Here is a 16,358-nt window from a genome sequence, read left to right on the forward strand (position 1 = left end):
AATTTCAGCCAATATGTCACGGACTGCAGGGATTACGGGACAGATGTTGCCAAGGCAGACCAAGCAAAGCATGTTTTTCATTGGAAATCAAATGAAAGCCTTTCATTCGCTCCATGTGCCAGTGGAAACAAAACTTCAAGGCAAAGGTAGGTGCAAAACCACTAACATGAACCTAATGACTGATCGGTGGAGCAATATTGCCTTTTATCGGATAAAATGGAAGGGCAGTACAGGCAAGTAGTCTCAAATCCACACAACGATTTGCACAATAGAAACCCAAACTTCTGTGTTGTCGCGTCAGGTGAAGGTAAGATCTCAGTGATGCACACATTGACTGGTTGGATGGAAACAAGACCACGTGATCACACCGTGTAACAATTTTTTTTTTTTTTTTGTTCCTGGGTAGTAAGTGTTATTTCCTAATTGCTTATGCCTCAGAAGTATAGAAAATGGCTATTATTCCCCACAAACTTGGCTTTTGTGACCAGGACAGTGATATTTCAAAATATCACTATTTCCAATGGGAAAACAGGCAAATGTGTGTCTTCGTTCACATAAAGTCAGAAAAAAACAACATATGAATCCAAATGAACATGTATTTATACTAAAGTAATACAAAAATGACTACAAAGGATTTAAAAGTGAGTAGTTTTTCAAGATTTACGATTAGTATTATTACTACAAAAGATTTAGAAGTGAGTAGTTTTTCGAGATTTACGATTATACTGTAAATACAGTATAATCATAAATCTTGGAAAAACTACTTGCTTCTAAATCTTTTGTAGTCATTTTTGTATTACTTTAGTATAAATACATGTTCATTTGGATTCATATGTTGTTTTTTCTGACTTTATGTGAACGAAAAGACACATTTGCCCGTTTTCCCATTGGAAATAGTGATATTTTGAAATATCACTGTCCTGGTCACAAAAGCAAAGTTTGTGGGGATTAATAGCCATTTTCTATACTTTTGAGGCATAAGCAATAACACTTTACTACCCAGGAACAAAAATTGTGTTACATAGTGTAATTATATATATATTTTTTTTTTTTTTTTTTTTTTTTGTGTACATACTGTAAAAAAGAGCAGGAATGTTTCCTGTACCATGATCAGTCCAAGATTTAAAAAGGATGTAGATCCTGCATATAATAAAATGCATTGACAAAGCCCATTAGATAAGCTTACATGAGTTACCATATGGCTACACGATTAGCAGTTCTTAACAAGTAAATGCCTTCAAACACCATATAAATGGATTCTGTACATTTCAATGTGTATGATGAATGCAATCATTCAGAGTTCTGTTGCTCCAATAACGAGTTATGATGCGAGTGTCCTGGTAAAACGGAAAGCAGTTTGGGATGGGAATATTAAACTAAATCTGAAATTGTGGATTATCAAATGTTTCCCTTTTTTTCTCTTCTATATCTTGTTTTAAATGGCTGGCCGTATCTATATATATTATCTATATATATATATATATATATATATATATATATATATATATATATATATATGAGAGAGAGAGAGAGAGAGAGAGAGAGAGAACAGTTGAAAGGTCCCATTGTCACATGACTTGAATGGAATGAGAAAGTCAGTGAAATATTAGGCAGTTAGGATTCTCCAGGCAAGCTCAAAGGAATTGAAATCGGACAGTACTAAAAAAAAAAAAAAAAAAAAAAAGAAGTAAAGGATGTGTAAAGTTACTTTAGGCACAAACACTACTTTGGCTGCTCACCCATACACTGACTAAGGAAACCCCATAAACAGTCCAAGTGCTATTGTTTATGGGAATGACAGGGTCCATTTATTGTGTCTCGACTCTGGATGCTTTTAGCCATCTTGAGGGCTTGCACCCACAATGTTCTTGTACCAGTATACAGTGTTGCCAACTTAGCACTTTTGTCGCTAGATCTAACGACTTTTAGGTTTGACTAGTGCCAAATCTAGCGACTTTCATAGCAGACAGCAACGGTTTTCAGAGAAAGAAGTCACCAAATTGTATATTCATCATCACTCACAAGAAGCTCAATGCACCACACATCTCCTGCCCTGAAGTAGTAAAATGGTGGTGTTTTTGTAGTGCAGATTTCTGCAGTTCTAGAAAAGAATCGCAGAGATGTGCGTTCTTCCTAACGTCACTCAGCTCCACCTGCAGAAATCTGTGCAGATCCTGCGCAGCCCAGCGCAGCTTTGAAAAGATGCTGCAGAGACTGGATGTTAATCAATTACATCAAACAGACTCTGTAGCTAGGTAGATAATCCAGACAAATGTAAAACATTTAAAAATGATCAACCATCATTAACACATTTAATATTGTTGTTCACTCTTAATGATTAAGTGATTAAGAGAGGAGTGGTAAATTGTCCAGCGACATTTTTGGCAACTTTAGAATGTCTAAATAGCGACATTTAGTGACTGTGACACTGTGGCGACGCTGCCAGTATATCCCTCCCATTCAATATTATGTTGCTTTATCTAATTTTTTTGAGATACAGGATTGTGATATTCATTAGGGAATGTTCCCCAGCTTTGTATTGGCTAGCACTGCTTGCTCTCTGTATTCAGCGGGTTTCTGTGCATAGTGATTGTTGCCTTTCAGGAGTCTTGGACCCCTGTAGCTGTCATCTTCCCTCAAAGTTTTGGCATTCATTAAAGACATGTGACAGTGACCCTTTGCTGTTTGCAGTTGCAGTCTGGAACACAGGTGCCCTGACTCTCTTTTTGAACTCATCTGCATATTTTACGGTTGCCTGACTTACAGTACAGGTAAGGGCTCAGTTATTATACAAATCATTTTCAAGATAAGGCACATATCTACCACTTTAGATTGACCATAGAGACTTAATTCTCTATTGTCTCCAATGTCTGGACTGTTAATAATTGGGGACAAATTTAATGCAAAACAGGATGTTATGGAGGTAAACTCCCTTGTAAATTACTTTATTAAATAAAATATAAGTAGCTTTTTGTTCCTGTTGAAATGTTATTTTCAAAGGTTTTGTTTAAATGAGTAGTAAAACCAATGTAAATGTTATTCGCGTAGTTCAGGGGGCGTGCAGCAGGGGGCTTCCAATCTCCTGTCAATTAGTACCTATTATCTATTTAAGCCCTGATCACCTGCACCTTCGTTGTCTAGTGTTTCATTTTTGTAGCAAATGCTCAGACGTCATCTTTTCGTGCTTCACCGCTAATCTACACTTCGTTGCCTTTCACTGGAGGTCAATTCTCTATGCAGCGCTCCCAAGATATTATCAAATATTTTCCTACCTGCTCCGGTGCTGCTTCTCATCATTCAGCTTCTCCATTCGGCTGCAGGAGCTCCAGCGTTAGTCTTTCCTGCTCTTTCCAGCCTCCAACCCAGCAACAGCACCGTCCAAACCGCAGCTTCATTTCTCAACTTGTCTGCGTCTTTATTAGACAGACTGGCCCTCCACTAAAACCTCTAAAGCTCCTTCAACAGGACATCGACATTCCCGTCGTCAGCGTTTGCCTTGCCATCGCTCCTCTATTTAAATCCACCTCAAAGCTCTGTCAGCTGAATCTTTCTATTCTCTACGCTTGCAATCAAGCGCCCCTCCACCGCTCCCAGAGCCAGCACAATTTACCATTCCTTCAGAAGATCCTCCCCTGGATTTCTATTAGCTACGTTCAACGTTTTAAAGACCTATCCAGTCAATTTCATACTCCATTTCAACATGTGGCGGCTTGTGCTTTCGACTGGTCACAACATGCTCCAACAACACCGCTGTTCTGCAACTTTTCCACCGGCGCCTCTCAGTCCAGGGCTACCACATCAATGCCCTCATCGAGTGACTGCGGGGAGTGGTAAGTTGCCATGGTGACCAGGCAGCTTCATCCGACACTGCGAGCTCCGTGCCTCAATACTGCAATCTTCTGGCTTGCTGCGCTTTCACAATCTGCAAGGACTCATTTAACTCACCGAATTGTGACATCTAAATACTGTGTTAAAGTATTTATATACACGACTGTCTTAAAACACGTAATGAAAATATTCAAATCTAAAAGAATACGCAATTGTTGTTCTACACAGACAAGGATTTTAATCACAATAACCAATATATTCTACCTGACTTCACTCAAGCCAATGGTTAATTCCAATCATAACCACTAGATGGCAGTATAACACCACAAATTTTATACTGTCTCTAAGCTGGTTTGCTGTCACTGTGAAGCTTGCACGCTCCAGCTTTTCTATACATTCCTGCAGTTTGTTGTCACTCAGAGGGATTCGCAGGAGTCCCCTTCCTCCTCAACCTTTTGTAGCAACTGACGTTCTCCAATTTTCTTCCCCTCTTCAAGGACATGGTCATGAAGCAACCTTACTCAGCTGTTTTTGAGATGGTCAGTATCTACCATCATAGTAACGTCCTGCTTCCCTGCATCACACATCCATTCCTGTGACGTATTCCTGTTCCCAGATTCGTGTTTCCTCATCTGGCGCTGCTCTTCCCATCAGACCAGCTTCATCAAAGTCATCAGTTCATCAACGTGAGCCGCCAGTCAGTCATGGAACCATTACCATCGGTTTTGCAGACGCCTCAGAGCAACACATTCTTCATCCTTTCTGGTTCTGCAGCGGTCTCAGATCTCTGCAATATTCATCTCTGCCCAAAAGCAGCTCCATCTCTAGCTCCATCTAAATCTGCCTTAGCACTGAAAGACCAATATCTATTGCATTCAGCAGATCCCTACTCTCTGCAGCAGACCACCGCACTCTACCGATGGTAGTCCTCCGTTCTCTATTGCAGATCTCTGCTTCAGCAAATCTCTGCTCTCACAACTGGGCCTCTGCACACTACTGACAGCACTCCATTGTTTATTTCCTCAGACCTCTGCTCTGTTCAGCAGATCCCGCCCTCTACTGTTAATCGCTCCTCACTACAGCAGATCTCCACTCCCTCTTCAGATCAGCTCACTACTGCAGCTGCAAAAGTCACTCTAGTTTACTGCTTAAATCTGCAACTGCACTTCTCCAGAGCCTACAATGCTCCAGCCTTCCTCCAGTATGGAAGGCTGGAGCATTGTAGCAGCATTCCCACAATCAGGGCTAACGCTAATCCCCATCTAATCAAAATACGGGGCACTTCCTCAGCAATCCTATTCATATCTCCTCTCATCCTCCCAAATGTTACAGCATTAATACTTGGTTTGAGACGTGGTACGAGACTGGAAATCTGTCTTGATTATGAGCTAAGGATTTCCACTATTAAGAGAATAACTGGCGTTGCGAAATCCAAATCTCTGAATGTGAGTTTACCTTTTCCATTTCAAGCAGACATGATAGGAGCAAACTGCTGATCGATCCTGTATTAACTAACACATAGAAAGGCGGCATCTCACCTCTACCCTCATTTCTAGAATATGGGGCGCAAAGACGCCGTGCTTCCCCAGTAGCCGATTCATATGTTCGTTCAGTCCAGCTGCCACCTCAGCCCTCAGTTCCAGCTCTCCTTCTGCCTCTACTTTCGGTATCCAAGTTCAGTCAGTCGGTCCCATTTGCTTCCACAACCCCCATCCAGAATCCTCAGCTTCTCCAGATGCTATTTGACTGAATCCTACTCTCAGTAACCTCTTTCAATTTGCTTAGCATTACATGTCTGAAGCCCTCCACCTTGTTCAAGAGCTCCTATTCTACAGCCTGCTCAGTGTCTTCAACCCTCCGGGCCAAGATTCGAATAATCATAGCACTTCAATCAAAACCTGGCTCTCATCGTCCATGCTAGGGATTCTCTCCATCTTCCTCCAGTCTCTCCATACCAGCATTCTGCCTGACCCTCTGTGGGATTCTTAAGAGCTTTCCCCCGCCTCACCTTCCTGTCTGTCTATATATCAACATCAACATCAACTCCCCAGTAATGTTGTTGAAGCTGACACCCTGGGATCCTTCAAGAAGCTGCTTGATGAGATTTTGGGATCAATAAGCTACTAACAACCAAACGAGCAAGTTCTCTCGTTTGTAAACTTTCTTATGTTCTTATGTTCTTATATCAACATACATTCTCCATTTGCTAATTTCCACTCTTCAGAAAAGCCGCTTCTCCCCCTACAATGATTTACCCATGGAGATCAGCTGCCTCTCGGCCGCCTTCCATGCTTACTCCATCACTTGGCTGCATACCTCAAGACGGATCAATTCAGCGCAGTCGGTCCACTCACCCGTCAAGTATCAAGTCCCCTATCCCCCTTTTTTAAGGTATCTCCCCAGCAGGAACCAGCCCCCCCCCCCACCCCCTCCTCAGACCATCTGTTCATTGATTCCTCTCACTCCTATCATCACTCTCCTCGCCTTCGAGCAGACCTCCCTCCATTCCTACACCCTTGCCTCCGAGCAGGCCTCCTTCCTCTCCACCCTTGCCTCGTGAGTAGGCCTTCCTCCTCAACTCCACCCTCACCTCCGAGCAGCCTCCCATCTCGACCTCTCCCTCTCCTCCAGAGCAGACCTCCCTTCTCTCCACCCTTGACTCCAAGCAGGCCTCCCTCCTCGACTCAACTCTCGCCTCCAAGCAGACCTTTTCTTCTCCACCCTCACCTCCTCGCAGGCCTCCCTCCTCTCCATCCTCACCTCTCGAATCCCCCCCCCCCGCCTCGAATGGGGGCCCCCCCCCCCCCCCCCCCCCCCAGCCTGATCATGAATGTGGGGGCCAATTGGGGGTCTAACGAGTGCCCCTTTACAGACGCTGGATACCTCTCACTCTCTATCTCTTTTCGTGTCCCGGTCTTCCGGGACCGTCTTCCTCTGAGGGGCGACTCCCTGAGTCATAACCCTCATATGTGTTTTCAGTTGCTGGGTCCTTCGCCCCTGGGTTGTGTCGGCATCGCCGCGTTCAGTCAGTGACCATCTTTCTATCCGGTTTCGGTTGCTGGGTCCTCTGCCCCTGGGTTGTGTCAGCATCGCCACCCTCAGTCAGTGACCACCTTCTATCCTAGCTTCCATGTCCAGCTTCGCTGGTCCACTGCTAGAGTGGGCCACACCCGCTCTTCTGTCCTAGGTCCAGTACTTTCTAGTCGGCACTCAGTCCTACTAACCGCTCCCTTCTGCTTCCTCTGCCCTATCCCTAAACACCCCCAGCTCACGCCCCGTGAAATGGCCAGTGAAACCCCTCTGTTTATGTTATCACTGCTTTTTGGTATTGTGTAGGCTGTGGATAAAATTGTTTGCCACAAAGCAAAAGGCCAATGAAAAATATATTTTTGAAAGAAAAAAATGGCAATGTATAAGGAGTTATTTCTAACATGCAATATTTTGAGGACATTGTGTCAATGTCTGGTTTTGTCTGACTACCAATTTTTATGTTTTAATAGGTTCTATGCTTTTATTTTGTATTAATGTATTGTTTGTTTATTGAATTACTGAAATGTGCAGGACATGTAATGTACTTTTCCTGTGTTTCATTGTAAAGGAGGCTTTGGTCTCAATGGGAACTCTCCTGATGACTTAAATACACAAAGAAATAAACAACTATTCCTTCCTCATACATGCTGATCATATACTTGTTTAACTATGGGGTGCATTCTTACAAAAATGCTATGACCACCCTTTCCTTTTAAATTCGATTTCTGTTATTATTTCTCTGAAATCCTTTGCAGTTAGCATTGCCATTTTTTTGTGGATTATGCACAAACATTATTTCAACAAATCAATAGGCATATGCAAATATGTACTTTCTAGAAGAATGGGTTAGACATGTTTGTTACACTTTGTTTCTAATGTAGAGGTATGTTTGGGGCTTGTCGTCCTATCACTGGAAATTGTATTAAATAGAACCATAAGAGAGGAGAATAATACAGGTAAAAACGCTCTGCTAGACCTGTGAGATGCAAATGACTGAAATGAAGGAAAAACAGCAGTACTTCTGAACTGACACTAGAGGGCATTGCGTTTAAATCGGGTAAACTCACTTAACTTCATTTCAGGCGAGATAAAATGTAGGCACATTTTGGATGATTCTCTTTAAAAGGTATTAGTTGAAACATTCAGTCTACTTGACTTAGTTTCTCTGAAATTCAGCTAAACAGACAGTAACGCCACGGGTACCTTTGAGCAATGCATCAGGAATTTAGAATAAGCACTCATATACAGTTTGATATACCTGAAATAAATCAATAACATATATACTTGTAGACAACTTTAATAAAGAGTGTATGGGGATTGCTTTTAGGGACCCATGTGTAACATTTCTGATGAATATACCCCAGAACTATCTTATATACATGTCTTAAAGCAGAGCAATAACAAACAAACATAAAAAAATGTTGGGGATACCTGCTCATGGGAGCAGCTGACTAGGTATATAAAATATACTAGGCAACTGTCAATTATGTAACAAGTGTTGACCACCCAGATAGTCATCCCATCGTTCATATCATTTACTGTGCGGTTTTCCTTTTAAGTTTCCTTTTCACATATGAGCAATGGGAGTTACATTAAATATAAAGTTGCATGTAAAGGATCTAGTGAGGCAAGGACTACTTTCGATATCAGATCTTATGACTTTGCTCTCTATTTATGTTTAACTAATTAATTATTAAAATAATGGAATTTTCAACAACAACAAAATATAAAAATAAAACAAAAAAGAGGTATGAAGAGGTGTGAGTAGTTTTTCGAGATTTACAATTATACTGTAAATACAGTATAATCGTAAATCTCGAAAAACTACTCACTTCTAAATCTTTTGTAGTCATTTTTGTATTACTTTAGTATAAATACATGTTAATTTGGATTCATATGTTGTTTTTTTCTGACTTTATGTGAACGAAAAGACACACATTTGCCCATTTTCCCATTGGAAATAGTGATATTTTGAAATATCACTGTCCTGGTCACAAAAGCAAAGTTTGTGGGGAATAATAGCCATTTTCTATACTTTTGAGGCATAAGCAATTAGGAAATAACACTTACTACCTAGAAACAAATATTGTGTTACATAGTGTAATACGCAATGATCGTTGCCGTGTGATTCAGGATTATTTATTTAACACAATGTACTTCCCTGTCACTAGATGTCAGCAGTAAAAACAAATGACTTGTTTGTGTCAGAAATGTGAAGATGTCACCGTACAGCTTAAAGTTATGATTAAAACAACACTGCAAACATTGGCGAACAAGTGCAACTCTTATAAATAGCGGTTTGTGCCATGGATAGCTCTAAACCTGGGCAAGAATGAGAGGTAATGCAGATTGTTAGCCCTGTGATTCGGGGTGTTTGCACGAGCTGAACAGAAAAAGTGTTTAGGGAGAAAGATACAAGTGGCGATGCAGTATTGTTAAATAAGGTATGCATTCCTGAACTACACTGTGTCGTGAAGGGATCTAAATCAAAACCTTTCTGACATGGAGGACTAGGAAATGTTACATGCACTCAGTCATTTTCACAGGAGTGTTTTTTTTTGTTTTTTTTTTCCTGTGTAGAATGTAGATCAATCCTGTATTTATTCAAGAGAAAACGGCAAGGCAGATAAAGACAATATTATTTGGAAGGCTAATACGTATGAAAAATTGTGGTAGATTATTATTATTATTTATTTTTTCCAAAACATATTGTCTATGCATATGCAGGCTATGTAATGATAACATTCGTAAATTGCATAACATTATATTATTATTATTATTATTATTATTATTATTATTATTATTATTATTATTATTATTATTATTATGTTCATTATTATATTATTTTCAGTTAGTTTCCGGACAGTTTCAATAGAATGATTATTGTTCTATTTCACTGCAATCTTAGAAAAATCTTACCAAGGCAATAATCTTATAGTGCTACTTAAACATTGATTTTCTATGAATATGTAGTTTGACTGAGCTCTATGAAACTTTATATGGAAAAGTACATGTTTTACGTACAAATTTTTTACAAAAATGTCCCACATAAATATAGTAAATATATATATATATATATATATATATATATATATATATATATATATATATATATATATATATATATATATATATATATATATAAAATTGTAGTGTGCACAGGGGTAGGCAGCAGCAGGGCTGGTAGGTGACATAATCACACACAGAGACATAAGCCCGATATGCCAGCTCTTTGATACAGCAGTATCGACACTATGCTTTAGTGTGAGAGATCCCGGGTTTGCGCCCGCCCTACGCCTGTGTGTGGATTGCCTCACCCTGTGTGATGCGCCTGTCTGCGTTAACCGAGATCGCTACTATATATATATATATATATATGTGTGTGTGTGTGTATTATATATAGTGTAGTATCAAATTCTGTTCCCATGAAATACAGTTTCCCTTGTTTTTTAAAAAAATATAAGTCACATTATGGGCAACACAGTGTTTATAGGTGCTGTTTATTTAGAAAATGTGGATATTACATTTCAACGTAAAAAAGAATCCTCATGTTGTTTATTGTTGCTGAATCATTAAAAGAGGAATGACAAGCTCTGTGCATATTTGCGGAATATTCCAAATCGCCGGGAACCCACTTTGATTAAATCAACAGGGCACGTGTTGTGACAAGTGAAAGATTGTTTAGTGCATGCGCACAACAAACGGGGGGCACGGAATTTGATGCCACACAGGCACTACAAAGATGCCTCAATCAATTCGAACACACACAAGGTGCTTCATCCCAGGAAAAGAACATTGAAAGAAAAAAAATGCTTCATATGATGTTTATGTACATGATGGTAAAAATAAATGTCTTCATCAGAGCATTTAGTTTTTATTTTTACCTTGTTCTTAATAAAATATGAATAATTGAGAGACACTTTGGGATGTATGTTTTTCATTAAGAGAGAGTTGCTGTCTTCACTCTTCAGTGGTGGAAACATCCTATGAAGTGTTTTTTCTTTCATTGTGTGTGTGTGTATATATATATATATATATATATATATATATATATATATATATATATATATATATATATATATATATAGATAGATAGATAGATAGATAGATAGATAGATAGATAGATAGATAGATAGATAGATAAACAATCAAGCATCGGTAGGCCTATCCAAAAGACAGCAGCTTATTTGAATTAATTTTAATTTACTTGCTATGTGTGTACTCCCATATTTACCAACTCTTCTGGTTCCTGGATTATTGACCTGCATTCAGAATGGAAGGCTGTAAGCAGGGAAGTGCTTTCTGAAATATTGTTCCATTGGTTGATTGTATTGTAAATTATTGTAGATGTGTAAGGTGACTGAATTCATAAACTAAAGCCCTGCCTGGTCACCTGCCTAAGCACTTGTGCAGCAGGGTACAATTCAGTGTCGGAATGCTTGTATTTGATTCCGTTGAGCGAAAGGGAAATCCTTTTGTAAAAGTCAGTATACTGGATATAATGATTCGGTTTACACCCCTGTGCTTCACTGAACACATCAAACACATATCCAACACTAAAACCATGCATTCCTTAACAATTTATTAAGCAAAACCAGTTTTGCCCTGCTGAGCTTCAGCTTTGTATTGTGTCCTTTAGTACATTTCCTGCAGTGCAAACACTGGAAACAGATACTGAAATGTGTTTGCTAGAATACTTCTTCCAGTCTTCAGTTTTATAAGGCTTAGTAATTCCACCCACTGGATTGTTTACCAGAAACTGAATAGCACTGTCAGAGTTTGAAGTGAGAAAGCTAGGCAGACATACTAACATGTAGCTGGCCACAAAACAAAATACAGAAATAAAGCTTCCATTTTTTAAAAAAAACATCTTTATAGCTATTTAATATTTAATAAATAAATAAATACAATTTGAACCCCTCTGAGTGCAGCTGCACCTGCTTTTGCTCCACCACTGGTACGCACACACAAACTCTGATGCAGCTAATTGACTGTATTTATTATTAGGCTTTGTGAATTCCTTTTTAGCAGTCTTTTTCCTATCAGTGAAATGGGATTTTGTTATATTACAAGACACTGCGCCACATCAGGGACCGCTCTCAAGACAAACTCATTTCTGATGAAGAAGTTTCGGCATCCTTATTGAAACTCTTCAGGGCTTTATTTAAAAGTTATTTGTTCAGGCAGAAGGAGGTTCTAAGTTTTCTTCCAGACTCTGTGCAATCTGTATATCAAGACATATTAACTTCCTGTCAGATCATAAACAGGGCTGTTCATTATAATGACAGGGGAGCCTCCTCTTTTTCAAGTGAAGTCATGTTGGATACGTTGGAGTTTAGTATTCACAGAGCACCTAGTTCACTCTCGTCTGCAGGAAGAGGAGTCTTTGTAGCCAAGGGGACTGTGCCAAAAGGAGCTGTTGTGTCCATGTACCCGAGTAGTGTATCATTCTAATGTTAAATTCCCAAACGGGTCATTGCGTTGGCCTTCTGCAATGATGGACATATTTGGAAACCTGTAATTACTTGCTTTACTGATTTTTACCTTCCAAATAATCTATTTCTCACAACTCCAGTGAGATAACTTGCCCTGTATCAGTATGTCTTATTCTTATACTGCACAATGATCTCTCTAAATTTAAAACAATTTTAAATATTGCAACATTGAGCTAAGGGTTGCCTTAGCAGGAAATTAGTTCTAAGAATTACTAGTACACTCGATGACTCAATAAAAGTAAAAAAAAAATAACTAAATAAATAAAACAATGCACTTGGCTTATTTTCTCATGAGACGTATTTGTTATCTAACCTGAACCTGGAACTGTTTGTTTCGATCCATTGTTTGAAATCCCAGCTTGCCATGAAGCTCAAAGCAGAGCTGTACAGGCATTGATAAATGCTGGTGTCACATTCTGTACCCCCTGGCATTAGTTCTCAACAGCTCCATAGTGTTAAAGCTTCAGAGGCTTTTCAAAGTGAAGCGAATGTACTGCAAACAGATAGTTGAAGTGCGCTGTGATAAGTGAGATCAGGTCCTGGTAGAACTGGGCCTTTAAAGGTTTAGAGCACTCAACCCCGGTCCTCAAGATAATTTCCAGTCCTGGTCTTTATTCCAACCAGGACCTAAATTAGTTGATTGCCTGTTAGCAGCTTCAATTAAAGTAAATTCCTTTTTTTTTACCTTAAAATGGTTTATTTGAAGTTTGATTCCTGCAGTTTTGTTACCTTTGAAACCTATGTGAAGGAGCAACACTTTAGAGCAGCTGTTTAATCCACATGGGTTCACAGCTATTCAAGTCCCCTAATGCTCTCTGTAATGGACAGTGGGCCCTAGTTTTGATTGTGCTTTAACAATAAGACATTGCTTGCTTTATTTATGGTCAGAAAATGCTATGTTCAAACTTTCTAAAATTGTACCTGCTTCATATTTACCATTTACTATTAAATCATGTTTGTGTAACACAGCTTAACAAAGGATAGAGAACTATCTAGACCAGTATCCTTTTCATAAAAAAAAAAATCTCTCTTAAATATTTACTGAAGTAGAATGACACACGTTGTGTTATAGTGTCTCTAAAGTGATGAGAAAATGCACTGTACAATGATAACAGGTACAGTGAAAATACAGAGGAAGCTAATACAATTTAGATGAAAAAAAAAATCAAGGTGTTGCAGCCTTCCTTTAACCAGAAACACATTATTGAAGACAGCTGTAAATGCAGTATTGAAAAAGCTCAGCAATAATGTGTCTCTTTGGCTCTTGTTCATGAAGTACGATGCATTCCTTCTTCCTGGTGCTTTCACAGGCACAGTCTATTAAACACATGAGCCCATATTCTTCCAGTCAATCCAGAACCCTTTTGTTTTCCGGTGCATAGATGGCGTCCTCATTGACGGTAATGACAATGGAATTTCAAAGGTTGTGTTTAGGTAAGTGCAAAGACAAAGGACAAACTGACGACAGATTAGAGTACAGCAGAGAGACTGTTCATGGGGTAAAAAAAAAAAAAAAAAAAAAGTGTGATGGTAGTTAGAATTTAAAGTAATTATTGGCGTTGTTTAGTATTTCAGATTCATAGTGAATAGTCCATAAAGGGAGTTCCTGCACCAGCATTTCTCTGACCTACCATTGTTAAACAGGAGCTTCTTCGTTACACCAACGTCTTTGTGATATACGCTGTTCAAGGAGATACAATATTAAATAGTTATATGTAATAGAATTTGGGATTTAAAAAAAATAATCACAAGTACTTCAGTTAGCTTTAACTTTTATATATATATATATATATATATATATATATATATACACACACACACACACACACACACACACACACACACACACACACACACACACACACTTGAGCTCTCTCTATATGTATATATTATACAGTAGATGCCAAGAGAGCCGACTCTTTTATACAGCGGTATTGGCGCTATGCTTTAGTGCTAGAGGGTCCCAGGTTCGCGCTAGCCCTCCGTCTGTGTGATGAGAAAATTTACTGCAAGCAAAAGAAAAAAAAGCAGAAGCCATGCCATGCTGTATTTTATAATCTCTGGTGAGCATTTCCTTTCCTGCCAGTTCTAAAGTTCTGTGTTGCTTGTTGTGAAATGCCTTTCAGCTTGACAGGTCGCTGAGGTCGCATCCAATTATTACAGGAAACATCAACTGAATGGGCCCATTGAAAAAAATGCTCGCCCAGTTTATATATATATATATATATATATATATATATATATATATATAGAGAGAGAGAGAGAGAGAGAGAGAGAGAGAGAGAGAGAGAGAGAGAGAGAGAGGGTAGGGTAGGTGGGGCTGGAATAGTTGCAAGGGCAGTGTCACTTGTCTGATATACAGTAAACAGAGAATACAGTAGACTGACAATTATCCAACCTCTTGGCAGTATGATCATGGGTTATCCAGGTGTAGTGCTTGTTGTTTACTGTTAACACTTTTTAGGTCATGCAGTGGCAGGGACAGACTGGGTCCTTTTAAACTGAGTGACATCACTTGGCTCACCACTGCTCCAAAGAACCCATTGGCTGTGGGTCAATATGTAAACAGCTGCTCAAATGGCAAGTTTTGCTTTTTGTATTTACACCGTCTGTCTGCATCTATTTCAATGCTAACTGGTTACAGAAAAACAGAATTCCAGTAAGTTTACAGAAAGCCCTCCGAGAACTGCGAGTCCAGTATCAGTTTGAGACAGCCTGCTAAGTGAAACCAGATACTAGCTTTTAGATATATTTTGGTTTTAAATGTTTTTTTTTCAGAACTGTCCTAGTGGTGGCTCTTAAGCGATATGACTTTTTTTCTGCAAAATATATCTCTTGATTTACAATTGGAATAACCTATAGCTGTTGCAGTGACGAATGCAGGGAACGGCATAGGATAAAGTTTTCTTTTTCTCTTTTGTTTTAGAAAAATCTGCTAATGTTTGCTATCAGGAATTTGACGTGCCTGCAGAATTCACAGTAGAACTTTGCCAGTACCGCCCCAATGTGAATTACAGGCGTGACATGGGTTATTAGGGTGAAAACTTATTTTTAACTTGCATGTTCATTTTGGCCTTTCTTTTAAAAAAAAAATTAAAAAATCAGATTAACCAATGTATGCGGTCTTTCACAGTGTGGTGTTTTACATGCACATTTTTTAGAAATGTATTGTTTGAAGTCTGAGTTGTTAAATTAGGGAAAGCTTGTGTATGTGTGGTTTTTTATAGTATAATGCCACCAGAACTAATGGATGTTCTTTTCACTTACAGGCCTCTGAGATGTGTAATCCTTGTGGCACTAAGGGACATCCAGCAAGAGGAGGAGCTGTTTTCAAGCTACTACACAATTGTACATTAAACTGCTCTCAGAAACACTGGGAGAGATAAACTGCCAACATCTGTGGTAACCTAATTGTACTGCAATGCATTTTATAGTACAACAATGTTTCTAATAAAAGCAAAAGGAAGACACACAAAATACTAAAGAAAAGGTGCCAATACTTCTGTCATGAACAAATTCAATGAATTAAGTTTTAGTTGTTTTTCAAATGACTAGAAATGTTGTATTATCTTTCATTAAAAAGCGGTTAAAAGCTTACGAAATGCTTGTCCTTAAGTCTGGTATAACATGCATAGGGTGCCAATACTTTTGTCTGCAACTGTAAAGACTGGCATTACACAGGCTGGGTTTACATGCATGTGAAAATCGACTCTACAGTCAGGACTGCATACATTGTGAAACAGCAAAAGAACGTCCTTTGGTCGTGACTTTAAGGGCAGGGTCAATCGCTTTCTCACGATAAAAATAGCTGTAAAAACCCATGTAAACCGGAGCAGGAATCGTGCTTGTGGCTCACGAGATTTCAGCAGTCAAGATCCTGTTTAACTGGCGGAATCTCATGTTATTCCTCAGTAAAGCCGTACCAAACCACACACACATAAGAGAGAACGCAAAAGACACTGCAAATGTAAACCTCTCATATAGCCTATTGTAAACGTTTGTAGA

At 39.0% G+C, this 16,358-nt stretch overlaps 1 pseudogene; it reads left to right on the top strand.

The window, feature by feature from the left end:
- The first annotated feature begins 113 nt into the window (after positions 1-113).
- LOC121317996 lies at positions 114-15,832 on the top strand (annotated as a pseudogene).
- Positions 15,833-16,358: the final 526 nt, after the last annotated feature.

This window comes from Polyodon spathula, chromosome 1 (genome assembly GCF_017654505.1).
Source record: "Polyodon spathula isolate WHYD16114869_AA chromosome 1, ASM1765450v1, whole genome shotgun sequence".
In the NCBI taxonomy this organism is placed as follows: Eukaryota; Metazoa; Chordata; class Actinopteri; order Acipenseriformes; family Polyodontidae; genus Polyodon; species Polyodon spathula.